This window comes from Pinus tabuliformis, chromosome J (assembly GCF_031772625.1).
Source record: "Pinus tabuliformis cultivar Carrire ecotype Pingquan chromosome J, CPIR1, whole genome shotgun sequence".
Taxonomy (NCBI): Eukaryota; Viridiplantae; Streptophyta; class Pinopsida; order Pinales; family Pinaceae; genus Pinus; species Pinus tabuliformis.
Genome location: NC_142295.1, coordinates 348009276 through 348031376, shown reverse-complemented (window position 1 = coordinate 348031376; position 22101 = coordinate 348009276).

Here is a 22101-nt window from a genome sequence, read left to right as displayed (position 1 = left end):
GACTGAAGGCAAGATCTGCAAAAAGATGTTCTTCAAGAAGAACCATGACTTATACATCATAATAGACCTTCCTATCACCAAAAGACTCAATACATACATCCATTTCCCAGCCACGTGGGGATATACTAGAATTGACTCATCCACCCAACCAAGTGGGGATACATGAAAAGTTTACACATGATAAAGCAAGAACATTACATCTTCATCCCAGGCATAGTGGGGAAACCAATATAGGCCGTTACATGACCTTGACACCATGAACGAGATACCACAAACGAGATATATGACATAGAGACGAAATATCTAGAGCAAGACTTATGAAAGTCACCAATAACTACTATTAGCAGCATCTGACAATCACTGTATATATCAGCAACCATGTTCTCCTTCTGTTCTTCTTTCTGCAGCTGATCCACCTGAACCAAAATAGCTTGAGTACTAGAACCAAAAGCTTCTAAGGTAATGTCAACAATGCATTATTAGAAGATTATCTTCTCCCCCTGAACCTGTGCCAGATGGATTGTGACAGACCCATATCAGTCTCTCTGCAACCAGAGTCTGTCCCTGCTGATTTCCTTCAAAACTCCATATATGCGTCTGCACCTACATAAATCGGCGTATGTACGCGGATACCCCTCATCCAACTTGCGTACACTAATTTCCATATCAACAACCTGTAAATGTCCTGTAACAAGGTATGTCTGAACAGAGATGTCAACTCATCCTTTTAAAACATCATCATGAAATCATTCACATTATATCATATGTGAAACCACCATAGCCATTTCATCAAGCTCTACATGATCCAAGTATCATTACTTGGGAACATCTGCATCAATCAACATATGTAAGTATCAACCTATCATCATATAGATACGAACTCATCATCATGTCTCCAACAAAGCGACACTATGTAAACAGAAAATGCTATTTTTGGGGATTTCAAAGGCTGATGGTCCTTTCCGTTGCAGAACAGGTGGCCACCTTCCCTGAAGACGTTATGCCATGATTGCTAACGCTTAGAAGGGGATTCAAACGGATAGAGGCCGGGAGTCAGAGAGCCCGAGAAGGGGAAATGAACAGACAATGCCGATTGGCTTTAAAGCCACAGATTGACAGAGACAGAGAAGAAGCAGTGCTAAGACAGAGCAAAGACAAAGACAGAGAGTGAGAGAACGAGTCTGTGTACTCAGAGAGGCTTGAGGGATTCAAGCAAACTCCTACTGTTTGTATCTGTGTATGGAGACTCAATTTGAGCTCACATTTTGTAAAACTCTGCTCTTGAAGACATAATAAAGAGGTCACCAATGAAGGCTGGACCAAGAGACGTAGCCCAAGAGTTTTGAGTGAACTCCAAATTAAACTTGATGTGTTTATGTGTGTTTCTCTATTATGCTTCTCTAACTACTCAATTGTCTATATGATTCGCAATATTATTGATCCATTGCACTAAATAATATAGGCTAATCCATGCACATGAGTCTGTAATACCTTAAAAGTAATCTAAGATCATATTCTCAAATCACCCAAAAACTTTTTTTCTTTATCTGATTTAAGTCTATATGCATCTTCTTGTGCAAGGGTCGATCATAATCTTTGACTAGATGGATATAATTGTGGCACCTCTACATCTAAATGGAATGCCTTTATAGTCCCGAAGTTGAATTTTTCCTCCTCTTTTCCAATTTCCATTTCTTCCGCCAAATGATCCTTGAGATCAATATTAACTAGAGCGCGAGCTAATGACATGTTCCCTGTAGATAAATAGGCAGAATCATGAGAAAAATAGGTGCCCAGGGAGTTCATTAGGGGATTTTTGAGGTCTAAAATGGGCCTCCTAAGGAAATTATAAAATAATAGTGGAAATAATAAAATACGATTAGATTACATCATCAAATTTTAGTGGGAAAAAAGAAAAAAACTATTTTTCAACTTATCTCTCTATGGGTTTACTCAAATTTCGAGCGGAAACACTCGTTGGATGCAAAATTTGATTCCTAATCCAAAGAGTACCCATGTTGCATACTTTTGGTGGATCCTACTATAAGAAAAATGAGAAATACATTAAAAACGTGATTGCAATCATGTTTTTTCATGTATTTATCATTTTTCGTGTAGCAGGGTCCATTAAAAGTATGCAACATGGGTACTCCTTGGATGAGAAATTAAATTTTGCATCCAAAAAGTACCCCTGTTCAAAATTTGAGTAAAACCTTAGGGAGATAAGTTGAAAAGATGAGTTGAAAAAGTAGTTTTATTATTTTATTATTTTTTATTATTTTTATTTTTTTACTCAAAAAATGGTGAGTCATCCCCCATGGTTGACATCATCATCTTGAATCCTATTGGTTCTCATAAAGTTTATTTTGTTTGTACATTTTTCTTAGGAGGCCTATTTTAGACCTCAAAATTCCCCTAATGACCCAAATATCTGAAGACTAGCTAATCCCAATAGTGTGGGGGAAGACCGAGGAGCCACACCCAAATCGGGACCAAGTCCATGATTTTTGTCCTTGTGTCGAAAAATACAGTCCTTAATTTAAAAAATACCATATTGAAGTCTATCTGCCAAACGTGTTGAGTAGCCCAATTTGCCTTAGAGGCATCCTTAAACTACAATTTGATCCACCCTCTTGCTAGAAGGGTAACCTTTAGTAGGTTTCTGACTTTTGAAATGATATATCTAGCCACCCGATCTTTGAAGGTGTTTATGTTGAATTTTTTGCCTCGTGCTCGACTAACTAGGGTTTTCTCTACCATTTCCATCGTGTTTTGCATCATAACATTGACCCCCATAACCAAAGATAACCACTGCCTTCTTGTCTTCTTCTTTAACACATTGTATTTTTTTCCTCTTTGGGCATGAATCCTTGTTTGAGGATGAGTCTTTGCCAACCTTGGTGTGGGGTTTATTTTCAAAGGCCCTTTTCCCATTAGTGATTGAGTTTCGACTATCATCTTCCTCCGACACTAGAATGTTCGTTAGGAAAATGTTGAAGTTGGGCTTGGAATTCTAAACTTGGGGGGTGGTGGATGTGTTCAGAAAGGTCCTAGGGAAGATGTTGCCTTCTAAAAAAATAAATCCCTCAGGGTCTGTTGTGATATCCCGAGAAAGTTACCGTCCCGCTCCACCTCTAGATGTAGAGGGAAAACGCGTTGAGAGTAAGGGAGGGGGGAAATTTCTAAAATCCCCATGAAAAAACTAATAGCCCTGGACTCCGTGCCTCTGAATCAAAGATAAGGATTTGTGATTGAATTGCTCATGGTTTGACCAAGCTGGGGGACTCTACTTCTACACTACATAAGTAGTTTTGGTCCTCTGCCATGGCTCAAAATTCCAGGTAAGGGGAAAGCTACAAAGCCAAATCAGACAAACCCCAAACCTATCAGCTTCCATTTTGGCTTGGAATTCTGGGTTTGTTACCCAGATCAAAACCTCACCACCCTCTTCCGGTTCAAAATACACCAGCTCCCTAGTCTCCATGAAAAACCTTCTCTAAAAATTGATAGATCATTAGTAGCCCCCAGTAGGAAACGTCTGGTGTCAGTTGCCCTAACCTAACCTCTAGACAATAAAATACATCTAACAAAGAAGTTGGTAAAAAATTTGGAGTAACTAAGTGTAACAACTGATTCTATGCCATAATCATTACTACACCAAAACTGCCTGCTTCATCCAGGGCTGATTTCGACACCCTGCTGTTTATAACAATGCCTGCACCTTGTCTTCGAACCCTAGTGACATTTGTATATAAGATCCTCATCATCTATTTTCACTCTTATATATATATATATATATATATAAACATTTACCTAGTTATATAATGTATTTGTTTATTTTAAACTCACTCTTAATTAAATAATAAATTATTTATTTTAAATATCTATCTAATATTTCATTTTATAGATTTCACAAAAATATATTTTCACTCTTTTATATATATATATATATATATATATATATATAATTTCGAACATTTACCTAATTATATAATGTATTTGTTTATTTTAAACTCACTCTTAATTAAATAATATTTTTATTTATTTTAAATATCTATCTAATATTTCATTTTATAGATTTCACAAAAATTGATATTACTTCCATGTCATCTAAAATGGAAAATATATTATTGGATTTGAATTTAACTTATTGTTTAATATATTAAAAAAATATTGTTTGTTTTGTTTTCATTTGCTAAGTTATGTGAGTCCTAAGATGATTGACACTCCTAATCTGTGGTTTTCTTAGCCATGATCCATGGGCATTTAAGCTGTCAAAATCACCTGGGGATCGCACCCAACCTGAGCCACACCAACCCTTAGCATGGCTGAATTTTTGTCAGTGGAGTTTTGAATCAACGACCTTTAAACTAGAAAGTACCTTAACAAAATATATTGTTACCATCTACTCTAGACAAAAATTAATTTAAATAAAAGAGAAAACAATTAAAATTTAAAATTTGACCATTCTTTTTATTTAAAAACGTCATTAATCTTTATTCAAAAAAAGTCCATAGTTGAATAGGTCATTTGTTGGTGTATTTTTCTCTATGCAAATATTGATAAAGTATATGTTATTGATGATGATGATGATGGTGGTGGTGGTTAACGTCCACTGAGACCAAATTGATCTATCAGACCTATAATTTTCTTAGTTTTTAATTATCTGTCTCCTCGTCTTTCTTGGCGAGATTGGTGTTGTAGCTTTCTTTTTTTCTCTACAGTCTTCCAACTTCCTTTACTTGCATCTCCTTCAACTCTTCTGGTTCTTGGGACATTGGTGTCTTAGCTTCGCGATCTATTGTGTTCGTCCTTTTGAAGATAGTCTGAGAAGAAGTTTGGTCTAGGAGATCTGCTTCGCTGTTAAATGAAGATTTATTTTGTGCGGTATTCGAATCCTCATAACTATTGATTTGTTGGGCGGGACTTTCTCCCTGCTTGTCTTGTGAGTTGTTTCTTTCTTGCCTGATTTCTTGTGATTTAGAGTTTTCTCTAGAGTATTCTTCTTTGATGACAGTGTAGTGTTCTTTTTGTGCTCCTTCCCACCATGTAGATATGTGGTGGTTTTTTCTAGCAGAATTTTCTGGGAGGCTTTTGGGCAATTTTTGGCTAGATGGCCTGTCTTAAAGCAAGATCGACATCTGAAGAGGACACTTTCATAATCGAGTTTTTGGTTCCACACATAGTATTTACTTGTTAGGTTTATTTCAGCTGGGAATCTGGCGCTGAAGTGCATTTCCGCACAAATGCGTGCATAGGTGGTTCTGGCATATTCCTCTGTTTCTGGGCACCTGCAGTAAAATTTCCCAATTCCATTTCCAATGGCTTTTAGTGAGGAGAGATTCCAGAGATGCAAGGGTAGGCTTGGCAATCTCACCCAAACTGGTGCTGAGGTTATGACTGCTGTAGAGGGATCGAATGATGTGTTCCATAACTTCATGAATAGGCCCGATTTTCTCCAAAACCAAGGACCGGAATCTAGAATACATTGTCTGCTTTCGGGATTTTCAAAATCTACTATAAAGAAACCCCTAACACAGGGGTAGATATTAATTTCATCAGAAATGACAGGCTTCCATACCTCCGAGATCCAATTGTGGAGTGCTGTTAGCCGTGGCCAAAAACCATTGAACCGACAAATTAGGTCACTTTCGGAAAACTTCAAAGCCTCATTTAGTGAGGCCTGGACCACTTGGACAGTGGGAGCTGGGGCTTCACTGACGATATGAGCAGGAGCTTGCCCTCCAGAAGCAGACGAGCCAACAGCTATTTTTGCAAAGCTGGGAGCCATATTTTACTTGCCTGTAGAACCTAGCGGTAAAGAAATAAGGCAGAAGATAAGATTAGATCTAGATCTAGCCGCAGAAGATTAGATCTAAAACCTAGCCGCCTAGATCTGAATCTAGCTGCAGAAGATTAGATCTAGAACCCAAAATGTACAAACAAACTTATTCACTCAAATTTTTCAGATGCCGGTGACCAAATCTCACCTAAACAATGAGTGCGGATCAGAATTATTAAACCTGCGAGTGCGCAGGGGAAGAACCTGCAGGAAGATGCGATTTCGTCAAAGATCAACACAACACAGAGGCGCCCAAACCGAGACATTCGTCATTCGTAAACACCTTTCCGCAATTTCCCTCTGAAAAAGCTGCCAAATCTAGCCAGTACCCAAATCCCGGCTAAGTCCAATTGGCTGACAGGACAGAGCACTGCTAATTTAGTCCCGGAAAACGGACACAGAAAACCCCGAATCGTCGACGTAACCCGTCTGAAATTCTCCTATAGCTCAAGCACTGCTTCACAGATCCATTTCGACTGGAAAAAACGATCCGGATCCACTGGAGAAAACGACTTCAAAAGAGAAGGAATCGGACCGCAGAAGGATCTAGCCGCAGAAAGGAACCAGATTGTAGAAGGATATGGCCGCAGGAGGATCGGACCGCAAAAGGATTAGAAAGAGACTTTTAATCCCGCAGAAGGATATGACCGCAGAAGGAATCGGACCACAGAAGGAATTAGAAAGAGACTTAAAAATTATTCCGCAGAAAACCCCTCTCCAGGTAGGTTGACATTCATGCAGGTTCGAAGGTCCCGTTTGCACCGACCTCTGTGGTCTGGATAGCCGCAGATATGGAGCACCCTCGCAGATATAAGATGTTAAATATAGGTTTTAATAAAAATTATTGTAAATATTTGGTATTAAAATTAAATAAATCAATATAGCTAATATAAGTTATAATAAAAAAATATTGTAAACATTTGGTATTCAAATTAAATAAATCAAATTTGTAAGACAAAAAATAATAATTTCAAAGTCTGCAATTTCAATTGAATTATTTGTGTTTATTAATTTCATTTTAAAATACATTTAACACAATAATCCCCACATAAAATTGTTTTGGAAAACCCATTCAATTAAAGACTATGCGTTAGATGTATCTATCTGCCCATTCAATTAAGTCAAATAAGATTATTATTATTTGCCCATTCAATTAAGTCAAGTAAGATTATTATTTTTGATTGTTTAAAATTGTTGAATATATTTAAAACTTTAGACACACAAAACAACTAACTCTAGATTGTTCTCATATAAACATGTGTTTATAGTGAGCCAAATAGCACATGAAATTTAGAGACCACTTTTAATTGGTTGTTCCCTCCACAACTCATGTAACCTTGTAAGGACTCAACCTCCCAAACATGAACTGTATAGAGATAGAATAATTAATAAATGTGTCTTCTTTGCTTCTTTAAAAAGAGGACCATTGTTGGTGATGAATTTATTTACTTCTTTTTATTTATTTTTTTAAATTATTTCAATTTAGCACTTTATCTTTGAAAGCAAATCATATGATTTTTTTTTGATTTAATAAGATATTAAATTTTTAGAGGCTTTTGAAACACCACGAAGGATTTTTCATAATTTCATCCTCACTTAAAACCTTGTAACCTAACTGGGGTGTACATGGCTATCTCAAAGATGAGATACATCCGGCTTGGTTATTTTCTTCCTTTATTGATAAATTTGATTCCTTAATAGATTTTCATTGATTCCACATGGTAGTTAAGATAAGATCAACCGTTTGACTAAGTGTGAAATACCTTATGTAGGAAGAGAATCCTCCAAAGTCAAGAAGGAGGTTTGAAATTGGCATCACATTCACCCAATTTTAACTTTGTATGCTCTACTCACTTTCCAAACTATTTACTTATAAGAGAAAATGATTATACACTTGACTTTTCGAATAGCCAAAGCATTGTGATAAGATCTATTGGGCTCCCTAATCTAGTCCTTAACAATATCAAGTCCAATATATTTTTTGAGACAACTTGTGTGTGAAGACCCTCATATGATACTAGCTTCTGTCCACACTTAGTTGCCAAGGTTTTTAAGAATCAATGAATATTTTGAGGTCCCGCCCACCACAATCTCTAGACATTTTCATCCAATTTACTAATGTAGTGCCACATTTTTCCTTTGATCTTAACCTCTATATTCTCTCTACAACACCTTTTGTAATATGGCATCTCTAGTCATCCAATATAGTAGGATTGCCTCTAGGATTGATTTGACTAATACAAGTACACCACTTCTTGAAAGTCTAACACCCGATTTTATACATATAATTATGGCATGGATTATTGGGGGAATTCAACATTGATATTTTATTAAAACTTTTAATGATGTAATCATGATTTTGCTAATGAAGAGTGCTAAATAGTTGATTGAATGGGTGGAGTACCTATAATGACTATAATGCCATGACTATGATCTAATGAGGGGGAATTGTTGTTTGTTGAAATAATGCTCACTTAGAATTTTGTTGTTGAGTTGAAATTAAAACCTCATTTCTTCCCAAATTCCTGGAATTCATTTAGTGAGTTAGTGGTTGAATTATGACCTTTCCATAATTATGAGTAGTGGGAAATTGTACAAAATGTTTGCACTCATCTCAAAATTTTTGACATGAGCCATGAAATTGTTGACTCTACTCTCAAAATCCCATGCTGAGAAGGGAAAAAGGTAGTCAATTTGCGTTTAGAGAGAAAGGGATGCACACAAATGGGTTTGGAGGTGAAATTCAAAGGAAAATATGTGCCCAAAAAGTTGTAGTTTGTACTAGAACAATGAGGGAATGTTAGATCCATTTTCTGGTTGAGAAAATTAAGTAGAAGTACCTTTGGCTTGTAAAATAGAGCTAGGTGTTTAGTTGGGTAAGCACAAAGACATTGAGAGGGGAGGGAATTAAGGGACTGCTAGGGAAGTGAAGGGACCCCATTATGTTGTGCAATCTAGCTAAGGAGACACTCGTGGCTTTGAGCAGGCTCTTGGATTAGTGGGGTTGAAGGAAAAAAATGCTATTTTATTATTATGAAGGATAATGGCTTTCATTTTTCCACCATCTATTTCTAAATGAAAGTTCCCATGATGACATCATGGTCTAGCTAGGGGTTGCCAACTACAAAAGAGTTAGCCAAAAATTGAGCCTTTGGTTGGGTGCAAAAAGGATCACCCTTCGTTTTTTTTGGTAAAATCAGAGATCATATTAAATTAATTCATAAAACACAAAATTACATCATAGATAGTCTCTATTACTCTTCCACGGGGGAAACTACACAAGTAAAATAGACTTAAAAACCTTTAAGTTGCCCCTACTGTTTCTAATTTTTTGATTTGAAAACATAGACCATAAACAAAAAGAAAGTATTACATAGACAATATTGCATAAACTGCTAGGAAAGATCATGTTATAAGTCAAAATAAAGAATAAAGTCTGAGCTCTGAGTGCTCTCATGCTGCTGGGATGTGTGTTTGATTAGGCGACTGAGGATGTCCATTAGTATTTGACGATGGGGGTTTTGCACTAGTGATATGCTTGAACAATAAATCAATTTCTCCATTGAAAATTTCCATTTTATCCATGAGTTCAACTATACATATAATAAGCTCATGCTGAGTGTCTATTCTATTAGTGAGAACCTTTCCCATAAGATTTTTAACATGTTAATATAGATTGACCATTTGCATGTAGGCTAAAGTCCTTTCCATGGTGGAATTTTTGACTTTAGGGATCTAGTCTCTGGGTCTCTTGCTCCACATGAGAGTCAGGAACAAATCTACGAGCTTTCCTGACCTAATTTTCAACATCTGAAATAGCCCTTTGGACAAATTCAAGGATAATACATTTGTATTGTTCCATGGCATATTTGGTTGAGGTTTGGATGTGGGTGTTGTGTAGGGAGGGGGTGTTGAAAGTAAGAGAATGGGACAAACCATGACCACTACAACAAGTTTGTTGCGAGGGACTAACCAACCATTGGTGCACCATAATGAAGGAGGTAGTAAAAACATGGGAATCTGGGAGAGGATGAATAAGGTTGGTTGATGGACAACACATACGAGAGAAAATTTGGGGGTCTAGGAGAAGTCACTACGAATTGACAAGAAATTTAGATAGACAAAGAGGAGGATAAGGTCAATTCATAAAGAAGTAGACGAGTAATAGTCCTCCAAAAAAATAGGACCAAGGAGGGGGGTTGGAACCCATAACCCAAATCACTAATTTGGAGTAAACACAAAATCATGAAATGATACCAATCTTGATAGGAGTTGCATCGAACAAGAAATAAAACGCTGAACCTGAGAAATGAAGATCCATGGAGAGGAGAAGCTTGAACGACCACATAAAGCCTCGAATTGCTGGGATAGACTGTGAGTGTTAATGTATGAGATTGCATGATTCCTGACTGCTTGTCCTGTTGGCCCAAGACTGCTCCAAATGGGGAATGGTTGCCATGGTTTGTGGGCTATTATGAATACCATTTTCCTTCAATCGGTTGCACATCTAACTTCCTCCCATCTCTCAACATTATAGCTACATCCAAGCCCTTTCAAAATCAAAATTGTCTCCTTGAATTGGCGAACGAATGATCCTTGGTGCTGATGTACCTTCCCAAGTGCTTGCACACTCACATGTAGAGAAGATGGGAACTTACCTTACCTGAGTTGAGTTTCCTCACGGCGGGTTGGCCATGCAGGCTTTTAGGTGGGGGCAGCCTGCCGCCTCTCATTTAACCTTAATTCATTCATGGCTATCTCTTTGTTTGATTTATAGGCACCCTGTGTGGGTAGGCTCACCCTTCGTTAGTTTTACGCAATTTTTAAAGTAAATTAGATAAGTGTTTTTGTGATTTAATTTGCAATTTAATTTTTGTGGAATGTGGTAGTAATGATGCTCATAGATATGTAAATAATTTATTCCTTGGCGAACTGAAAATTGGATTTTTATGTATATGGATGTATGTTTGGATTTTAATATGGAAATGAATGCAATACTCAAAGAAAAATAATAACCAATTGATATGACATGGTTTTAATAAGCCTCTCGATAGAAAATTTATGGCTAGAAGGGAAGAGGAATTCTGCGTCTCATCTTCTTGAGAAGCAATTAAAGGTTGTCTCATTAATGAACTACTCCCAAAAGGTCTTTAATATAAGAGCTGAGATTACAATAGCCATGCAAAATAAGTACTTGACTTGTTACTCAAGGGTAGGTGACCTTAATGGGTTTATATATTTAAATTTCATGAATAAAAACCTTAGCTTTATGATGGAGACTAAGTAAGAAAAGTCTTGATATAACCTCTGAAATAGTTTGTTAAAATATTCACTAATGAACTCATGATTTTGTGAAGTCAATTAAGTGATTGAATTTGGGCCTTTTAGATCCTTCTTAAATAGTTTCTATTGTTTAGCATCCATGTTGAGACAACTATATTGTTTATACAATTGGAACCTATTTAGGACTTAGGGTTAAGAAGTATTCTTTGTATTTGTGTTCTCATAATGATTAGGGAAAGTTTTCGAGTTTGGATTTGCTATGACAATGCTGTTTTTCAGCCGTAAAAAATACATAAAGTTTTTGTTCCTCAATTTGAAGACTTGCTAACCATAAAGCAACTAAACAATTGGTCTTTATGACTTTAATAGCATTATATTTATGAAATTTGGTTAATGGCATTATATTTATGAAATTTGGTTAATTGCTATTCTTATGCAAACATAAAACATTTAACTACATTCTTTGAATGCTCATTGAAATCTACTTGTTGATTCACTACATGCATAAGAGGATTTTGTGCTCAAATGTTATCGGAGATTTTGGGTTATACCAATAGTATATATTTATTGTTATTGGAGATTTTGGGTTATACCAATAGTATACATTTATTCAGTATTCTCCTTTTTAACATGGTAAACTCACTAGTTCTACTCGGTTTGAAATAATCCAAGAATTGGAAAGATCTTTTGTAAAGGTTGATAAGATTGATATGTATTTTGGGTCTTATGAAATATATAACCTTAAAAATACACACTAGACTCTCCTTGTATGTGAATTTCACAATTTTATTTATGTATGGGTAGTTTGGTTTGGTTTAGGTATTCTCCAAGTTTGGTTTGGTTTAGGTATTCTCCTTTTTTAATCTGGTAAATTCATTAGTTCTATTGGGCTTAAAATAATCCAAGAATTGGATTGATCTTTTGTAAAGGTTGATAAGTATTTTGGTTCTTATGAAATATATAACATAACTTTTAAAAAGACATACTAGACTCTCTTTGTATGTGAATTTCACAACTATATATATATATATATAAAAGATGATTATGTAAAATGATGAAAATTAATTTTATACATTTATATATGAATTTCACACATATATATAATACGATGAAAATCATGTTTATACATTTATTAGTCTTTGCCTCACTAGGGATTATAACATTCGCCTCGTTGTCAGAGTGCATTGGATTTGCATTATTTTGTTATTTTTTTGCAATTCTAACTAAAGTTTCAGGAAAATGTTTAATATTTCTATTTTACAGTAAATTCAAAAAGAATTTTCTATTTTTCTAGTAATCTTATTTCTAATTTTTGATTGGCTGAGCAAGCTCTGATGGAACATAATTCCCCTAGTGGAGGGAATTTTATTTTCCGTATTTGTTAGTGCCTAAAAATTCATTTTAAAATAGAAAAAAAAACTAATTTTGTGAGGGGCCATTTTGTCGATGAGTGTTAAGACTTTGACACTGAAACTAACACTATTATGCTATTGCTCTGCCCAATAATGCCGAAATTGACGCGGTTGTAGGTCCTTTATGTAGGTAAGGGGGGGTGAATAATAATTTTCTAAATTTCGATTAGCTGAGCGAGCTCTGATGGAACATAATTCCCCTTGTGGAAGACATTTTATTTTTGATATTTGTTAGCGCCTGATAATTCATTTTAGAATAGAAAAAATCTATTTTTGTGAGTGGCCATTCCGTCGGTGAGTGCTTTGACACAGAGACAGACACATACACATACACATACACTATTATGCTACTGCTTTGCCCAATAATTTCTGAACTAATGCGGTTGCAAGTCCATTACGAAGGTGAGGGTGGGGGCGAGATGAAAAAATGTCCAATTAATATTATTACGTTTCATTGTGTAGAGATTTCTTGTGCGAAGCTTTCACTGTGCGGAAGAAGCTCCGCACAAGTTCCCTGATTTCACTGTTGCTATCACCGATCCTGAATGCAATTTAAGTAGTATGAAAATTTTTGGTGAAACTATCCTATCGGACTTGCAACTAAGCTGAAGGAAGTCCATGATATGCATTGCGACCCCCCAAGAACTACATTTCTCGAAAAACAACTACGAAAAAAATATTAAAAAATGTACGCATGACAATCACTGTAGGCCAAAAGCACCAAAGGAGCATTAAGTCAACATCCTAAAGACACTATTGACACACCTCTATGCTAGCAGTGTTACACAACACACAACTTTGTTCGATCATTTTCCGAGTTAACCATTAAATGTAGGCCCCCATCAATTTAATTACATGTCTTAGTAGTACACAACATATGAAGCAAGCTCTCGTGCCAATGTATTTGGTGTAAAATACCACCCCACATTTACCCACTTTTACAAGCTCACCAGGGTAAATATGAGACGAGAGTTACTATGCATGACCCAACATCCAAGTTCCAATTATGGAAGTGGGGTCCAGTGTCCTAAAAATTTACTGCAACCTCCCAGGGACACATGATCAGTGCCCAAACGTAAAAAAAATCCACATATGATCTTTCCCTGAGTTGGAACTTTCTTTTTACCAAGATTTACAGCTTAGCCGCATGCATGCCAAGCGGTCCATGCGGCTAGAAGGCTCCAATCGCACACACAAGCTGTCCTCCATGCGACTACAACCGAAATTCCTTAGTTCTATCCCTATGGCTGAGAATTCAGTCATTAGAGAAATTTTGGGGTCAAAAATGGACCTCCTAAAGAATATTATAAAATAATAGTGGAAATATTAAAATAAGATTAGATTACATCATCAAATTTTAGAGGGAGAAAGTAAAAAATTTACTTTTTTTCACCTCGTATTTTCAACTTATCTCCCTATGGTTTTACTCAAATTTCGAGTGGGAGCACTTGTTGGATGGAAAATTTAATTCCTCATCCAAGGAGTACCCATGTTGCATCATTTCGATGGACCTTGCTACATGAAAAATGATAAATACATGAAAAACGTGATTGCAATCACATTTTTCATGTATTTCTCATTTTTCTTATAGCAAGGTTCATCGAAAGTATACAACATGGCTACTCCTTAGATGAAGAATTAAATTATGCATCCAACAAGTGCTCCCACTCGAAATTTGAGTAAAACCAAAGGGAGGTAAGTTGAAATATGAGTTGAAAAAGTAGTTTTTTTTTTTTTTTTTTTAATTTTTTACTCCAAAATAGGTGAATAATTCCCCATAGTTTACATCATCATCTTGAATCCTAATGGGTCTTATAAAGTTGATTTTGGTTGTACATTTTTGTTTTGAGGTCCATTTTAGACCTCAAAATTTCTCTAATGGATTGAATTTCAGGGCTAGCCTACAGGCTACTGCCCAGAACTTTCCAGAATCAAGTCTAACAAATACTTAGGCTCAAATATTGCCCAAACATTCCAAACACATGATAATCATTTATAAAAACATATGGTAAACATGGTAGCTACAAGTCATGAATGCATATCTATTCACTGTTTCATTAATTTCATCGGAGAATCATGAAGAAGGCACACTGCCCTCTCAAGCTAGCTGCAACAACACTTGTTATCTCATACATTCATATAACCATCTAATAAATTATCGAATCATGAACACGATCCATAACAAGAGCACACCATTTAACCATATATATAACCATCATTTAACCAGAATGAAGCCATGACAAAATAGTCATAAAATCAACATAATAACCAACACATATGCTCATTGATCTCAATAAGAAATAAGATAACATATGCGTAAATCCAACCAAGTTAAGGACTTCCACGTACCACCTGGCCATAGATTGGGATGAACCAAATATCTCTTTCAGCCAATCATCCCTGTTCCATATTCCAAGCATGAATGTGCGATCACATGGGATAAAACAAAACAAAACCAACCAGAGCTTCTAGAGGCTAAACCACGTCAACCCTCAACCACAATGATTTCACCTATGCCGGTTCATAAATCTCCAAAAGCAAACAAGCTTTGATGCCTCAGAATTTCTTCACCATACCCAGAGGAATTTTCCTATCTCCAACCATCTGTCAAGAGTACCAGGAGAAAACCATCTCCACCCTCAACCCTTGGGAATTTTCTTGATACCACCTCAACAAGGATCCAAAATCTACGACAATCCAAAGCTTAACCAATATAGGGAACACACTACATCATGGCTATCCAGGAATTGACATAGGTAAATGCTGTACACCACTATCAATCTAGGAAAATAACATGCCAATGAAAACAAACATGACCAATAAACCAATTCATAAACCATGCATTCACATCCCAACAAGATAACCAAATATGGAACCGGTTACCTACAAAATCCTCTTGCTGATTTCTCTTTCCTTGATTTCTGCCATTTCTTTCTATTGATCCAATTCCTCTTGCGCTCCCTTCTTTCCTTGCCTATTCCTTGCTTGCTTTCTTATGTCCAAGTGATGTAGTGTTTCTCTCTCCTCTTTCCCTCCAAGTGAATACTAGAATGTCCAAGAGTGTCCAAGAGAGAATACTAGAATGATATCTCTCCAATTTCTTTTCTTTTTTCCTTTCCTTCTTCTTAATTTTCCCTTGCATGCATATTCTTGTCCCTTCATCTTCCTTTTCTCCTATTTTTGTTTAATTCTTGAACTAATTGCCATTTATTTCCCTTTTCCTTTTCCAATTCCAATTTCCATAGTTAATAGATAATTAACCACAAGCGAACCCCAATGTGATGTTCCCCCCCATTCAGCTTGGAATATGTGTCCCACGACCTCGGTTTGATGTTTTCATTTTTACATGGAAATATAACCTAGGGTTGTTGCATTTGGTAGTGGAACAAGAAATGAGCTCTGATCTGAAATGGAGCAGATTAATAATGCTGTGCTAATTCCCCATTTAGAATAAAACCCAAGATGCTTATCATTTGCTTATAAAGTGCTTAAGGATTCACCATTTTTGCTTAATTAACAGATTCCCATGAGAGTTTCTTATGTAAAATGTTATAAACAATTTAACATAAAACATTTATTGAACAACAAAAAAATAACAACAAAGAACATCAAAATAAAAAACACAACACAGAGATTTGATGAGTTGTTCACCCCTCCTAGGCTACGTCTCCTTGGTCTAGCTTCCAATGCTTGAGCCTCTCCATTATGCTCAAAATTATAAGAAAAGTGTGTTTACAATGCTCAAATGCCTCTAAAACTTATCTCAATGAATTTAGAATACTAAAAAATGACCATATAGCCTCTTTTTGCATCCAATTTGGATAATAACTGAAGAAGTTATGAATTCTCATAGTTCTTCCACCATTTGTTCCACAAATTGCTCCAAAACCCGACATAATCCCACAAATTCGCTCCAAAATCCGTTAACTGAGCAAGAATTTGGCCGCACTATGGGCCATAACCTGTCGGCCATATCGCAAATCACAATCGGTGAGGTTTGGTAGGCTGAAGGTCTTGTTAACACGGCAAAATGTTGCGATAGCGATATCACAGACCTGACTGGAGTATAAACTGGAATTCATATAAAATATCGCGTCCGGGGTCTTATCACTATCAGAACTCATCGCATTTTGCTATCAACCGATAATCCATGTATCATATATATATCGGTGGGTACTGGGTGCGATATGCAATTGCGATATATTGCATCGAAACCTTTATTGTGCCGGGGGTCGATTCTATAACTCCTCCTTTCCTGCGATTGTGATATACGATATCACAAATCGCAATCGGCACTGCCTGGGGGCCGATTCTTAACCCAATCCACCTGCGACTTGTGATATGTGATATGCGAGGGCCAATGGAAGCCTGCCACTTGGTGCCTCCTCATTCGTTGGGACCTTTGCCACATCATCCAATCCTGCCAATTAGACAAGTCAAACTTGAACTTTGACTTGCTCTAACTTCTGCATAAGAGCTCGGATTCGAGTGCCATTTGCACCGTTGGATTCAAAATGATGAGATATTCGATATGAAGCTAATTTTAACAAAATTTTGACACTTTAATTTTTGAGAATAAATTTGAGCACCTGATTACTCCTCCCCACTGGAAACCTTTTGGACCCCAAAATATTATATTCAATTATTGAACATATGAGGGTACTGTTCCCTCACCTTCCCCTCTTCAATCCATTTGGCCTTTGATGTATTTGTACCTTTGATACCCACTCGAAGATAATCAAAATTTCCCCTCTTTGATGACCTCGTTCTTCTGCCAAGTATGGTGTCTTTCTGAAGCTCATCAAGAAATTCTGGAGAAAATTTTCAATTGATGGAATCTGTACACTTTCTCCTTGATCTTCAATAAAAGGAGGCTCATACAATCTCAAATTTTCAACATTAACAGTGGAATAAATTTGCATATATGAAGGCAAATCAAGCTTGAGATCATTATTACCAATCTTTTCCATAATTTTAAATGAACCATAATGGATTGGTTTCAACTTTTTACCTTCACCTTGAAGCCTTTCCTTGCTAATGTAAATCCAAACTTCATCACCTACTTGGAACTGATGATCCACACGATGCTTATCATGCCTTGCCTTATACCTGCCTTGACTCTTTTCTAGTTGTTCTTGAACTGTTTGGTGAATCAACTAAATTTGCTCAACGAATTTCTTTGCTCTGTCTATGTCGCCATGTCCATCTACAACTATATATTTTTCAAAGATGAAATCCAAAGGCGATTTAGGAAAATAACCGAGACATGCCTCAAAAGGCGAAGTTAGAGTAGAAGAGTGTTTTGCTCGGTTGTAAGCATGCTGAATATAATGTAGTTGTTCATCCCAGAACTTAAGATGTTTGCTGCAATATCCTCTTAGCAAATGAATAACTTTCCTGTTAATCGCTTCAGTTTGACCATCTGTTTGCGGATGGAAGGTTGTAATTTTCTTCAACTTGCTGTCCATCAAGTTCCATAAAATTGACGAAAAATTCCCAACAAATTGGGAATTGCGATCACTTACAATAGAAGTAGGTAATCCAAAATGAACCCATACATTTTGAAAGAAAAGTTGAGCTGTTTGTTCAGATGTAATTTGTTTTTTACAAGGAATTAGTATGCACATCTTGCTAAACCTATCCACAACTACATACAAATAATCATGACCTTTTCTTGATAAAGGAAGACCTCCTACAAAATCCATAGAAACACTCTCCCATGGATGTGAAGGCACTGGAAGTGGTGTGTACAATCCTAGTTTCCTGTTACTAGGCTTACTGATTGCACAAAATGAACAACCTCTGATAACACATGACACACTTTCAAGCATACGAGGCTAGTAAAAATGCCTCTGAATATTTTCCACTGTTTTACTTACACCGAAATGTCCAACAATAAGAGAAGTGTGCGCTTCCCTTGTGACATTTACTCTCTCTCCCTGTGGAACACAAAGTTTTCCCAAATGATACAACATATTATCATGTACATGGTATTCTAATTCTTCAACTTGGTGGCTTTGAATCAAGTTTAAATATACCTCTTGAAAGTCAACATCATGTGCATATTGTTCAACATAACTTTCAGGCAAAACAGAATTATTCTTGAATAAAATGGCTACATTAACAACTGGTCTAGAAAGCATATCAACAACTATATTATAAATACCTTTATTGTACCTGATTACCAAGTGGAATTGCTGTAAAAATCCCATCCAACTAAAGTGCCTTGATTGTTGCAATTTTGTTTGAGATTGAAGATATTGCAAAGGTTGATGATCAGTGTGAATAATGGTTTCTTTTCCCATCAAGTAATGATGCCATTTCTTCACAGTTTGCACCAATGCATAAAGCTCTTTATCATATGTAGGATAGTTAATAACAACACAATTACAAATCTAAGAATGAAATGAAATGGGCTTAGCATGCTGTAAAATAACTGCACCCATGGCGTAGTCGCGTGCATCTGTTTGTATTTCAAATGGTTGTTTCAAATCCGGTAATGCTAAACTGGGGCTGAACTGATCTTTTGTTTTAAAGCATCGAATGCTTTTTTCTACTTTCCTCCCCACTGTAACAAACTTCATGCTGGTCAAAGCATGTAGTAGAGCTGCTACTGAAGAGAAATTAGCAATGAACTTCCTCCAATATTGTGTTACTCCCAGAAAACTCCTTACTTCTATCACTGATTTTGGTATTGGCCAATTCACAATGAATGAAACTTTAGAGGGGTCAATCTTCAGCTTGCCTCCTCCACCTATATGGCCGAAATACATTGAGGAATTTTTCCCGAATTCACATTTAGACATATTCAGAAATAACTGTTCTTTTTTTAAGACATCCAACACTTTCCTCACATGTTTGACATGTTCTTCTTGTGATTTGCTGAATATCAAAATATCATCTAAATAGACAATTACAAACTCATCAAGAAAGGATCTTAAAACATCATTCATAACTCTCATGAATGTCGCTGGAGCGTTGCAAAGACCGAAAGGCATAACCAGCCACTCAAACAATCCCTGTTTGGTTTTAAAAGAAATCTTCCAAATATCCTCCTCAACTATTCTAACTTGATGATATCCACTTCTCAAGTCTGATTTAGTGAAATATTTTTCGTCCGTCAACTGATCTAGCAAATCATCTATTTTAGGCAGTGGGTATCGATTATTTATGGTAATTTTGTTCAAAGCTCGGCAATCTACACACATGTGCCAGGTTCCATCTTTCTTGGGTACCAAAACAATTGGCGAACCACATGGCGAAGTAGAGGGATGAGTTACACCTTTATCTAACAATTTCTGGACTTGTTTCTTAATTTCTAAACTTTCCAGAATTGACATTCGATACATACCGATTTTTGGGAGTGGATAGTCTTGCCGTAGCTGAATTTCGTGCTAAATTACCATTTTTGGTGGCAATCCCTTTGGTTCTTGAAACATGTCTCCATATTGATTGACCACATCAACCAATTCAACTTTTAGCTTCACATCACAACCTGCAAAGGATTCATGCTCCGTGTCATTCTTCTGCTTGATCATAAGCAGCACGAGACTCTTCCTGGAATTGACTAGTCGTTTCATTTGCCCTACGCTTGCCAAAGATAGATTAAGATTCTTGTGATGGGCTCTCACAATATACTCCACTTCGTCTTTGAACAAATGATATTTGTTCTCAAATCTATGGAAAATGATTATCCTGTCATACATATACGAGCTTCCCAAGACACCACATCTAATTCGACTTCATCAACAAAATTGGCAGTAATTGCAAACCTAAAAACACATTTCCATGTGACATGAAGATTTGCATCCTTGGTTATCCAACCCAACGGATACGGTTTATGATGAGGCATGGTTTCCAGATTCAATTTCTTGACCAAGTCTGTAGAAATTAAATTTGCTTGAGATCCACTGTCAAACAACGTATCAATCTTGGTGTGTTTGGAAATAACTCGGATATGGAACAACTCAATTCTGTTTTCCTCATTTGAAGCGTTATTGGAGTTATTTGCTGTGCTAGTGCTTGCCATGGCTTTTCCCTTAGTGACTGTGGCTGCAATCTTTGATTCATCACCTGAGTCAGAACCCAAGTCTTGTTGTACAACAACATTTGTCTTCTATTTCCCTTTATTGTTAGATTTCTTCGGTCTTAATTCAGGATGAAGCTTCCAGCAATGCGCTTCATCATGACCCTCTTTGGAACAATTATTGCACATGGGTTTCTCCCCTTCTTTCTTAACATAAGCATTTTTCTTCTGCTTTCCTTTGAAAGTCTTTCCTTTTGCGCCACCCTAGAATGGATTTTTCTTACCTTCTTCTTGTACATTTTTCCCTCTTGCTTTGAGGTGTGTACATTGAACACATACCTCATAAATATTCGTGGGATTAAACATAATAATGGTATGTCGAAGATAGCTATGCAAACCTCCTATATATTTCAACAAAGTATCTTGTAACTGCAAGTCTACTCCTAGCATAAGAGATATTCTCCTAAACTCTTGAGTATACTCTTGCACATTTTGACCTTTTAGCTGTCTGAAATTTTGCCAATTCATGATAGCTTCTTGCATATGGGCTAAATGGTAGAATTGTATTTTTATAACAACAATGAAATCAGACCAAGTAATAGGATCTTACCATGTTGTTTGATCTCATCTTGAGTCCTTGATTCCCACCATATGAGTGCTGCACCCTCCATTCTCAATGAAGCCAACTAAATTTTGATATCATCCTCTTGAAGGTTCTGAATTCTACAATGCACCTCCAACTGAAGAATCCAGTTATCCAGCTTTTCTATGTTAACTTCTCCATTGTACATATGCAACTCAAATTTAACATCAAGCTTTAGAAAAGGTGATTTACTAGTTCCTTTTGCAGAATGATGATGAGTATGAGTAAGGGTTGTATTAGGGGAAGAGTGTGAAGATGATTGTGAAAAAGAATATGAAGAAGATGGTGGAGAGGGTGGAGGCTTGTCTCCATTCCCATTTCCTCCTTTTCCATTACCTCCTCCTGAAGAGCCTTATCCTTTGGGAGGTTTGGAACTTTCTCCTTGCAATATGCTTTTCCTCTATTCATAGAGTACCTTCACCATCTCTGTTATATCAAAGAAAGCCTTTCTGAAGGTCTTCTAATCTTCTGTCATGATGGGTTCTCCTTCATGAGGCATGGTCTCTAAAGACTCAACTGCAACTTTTGCAACTTGAGGATGTACTAGTGTATAGGACTTTGGAAACCTTTCTCTTCTTCCCCTTGAGCCAACTGTAGGGCTTTCAATCATCTTCCATTCTCCTCTTTTGAGTTTTAACCTTGTTAGCATGACACAAAACTAGCAAACAACTAAATCATTCTTTGCACAAGAAAACCTAGTAAGCAAAAACCAGTTGCTCTGATACCAACTTGATCTGAAATGGAGCAGATTAGTAATGCTATGCTAATTCCCTATTCAGAATAAAACCCAAGATGCTTATCATTTGCTTATAAAGTGCTTAAGGATTCAACATGTTTGCTTAATTAACTGATTCCCTTGAGAGTTTCTTATGTAAATGTTATAAACAATTTAACA